Genomic DNA, 598 nt, shown 5'->3' on the forward strand with positions numbered 1-598 from the left:
TGCTCTTCTTTTCTCAGCTATTTGAAAGGCCTCCTTAGATGACCATTTTGCTTTTTTGCATTTCTTTTTCTTGGCTCTGATCTTGATCACTGCCTCCTGTACAATGTTACAAACCTCCATCCATAGTTCTTGAGGCACTCTGTGTATCAAATCTAATCCCTTGAATCTATTTGTCACTTCACTGTAAAATTGTAAGGAATTGGTTTAGGTCATACCTGAATTGCTTAGTGATTTTCCCTACTTTCTTCAATGTAAGTCTAGTTATAATTACTAAGATCTATTCAAAACCATAGAACACTTCTGACACTAAAAATGTGGGTTTTCCCTACCAAACAGTTCTCTAACTCTGTGCAGATACCAACTGGGTGTCCTACAATTTGATTCAGTTCTGACACTAACTACCTGGAGTTAGTTCAGACCTCACTGGTTAAGGGCTCAGCTTCACAAGACTGCCCTCCCACTTCAGATAGCAATTGCAAATATTGGGTCCCTGAAGTACAGTGAAGTCACTCAGTCGTGTCCGACTCTTTGCGACCCCGTGGACTGTAGCCTGCCAGGCTCCTCTGTCCATGGGATTCTCCAGGCAAGAATACTGGAG

The sequence above is a fragment of the Bison bison genome, unplaced genomic scaffold, assembly GCF_000754665.1.
Source record: "Bison bison bison isolate TAMUID 2011002044 unplaced genomic scaffold, Bison_UMD1.0 scf7180017864379, whole genome shotgun sequence".
Classification (NCBI taxonomy): Eukaryota; Metazoa; Chordata; class Mammalia; order Artiodactyla; family Bovidae; genus Bison; species Bison bison.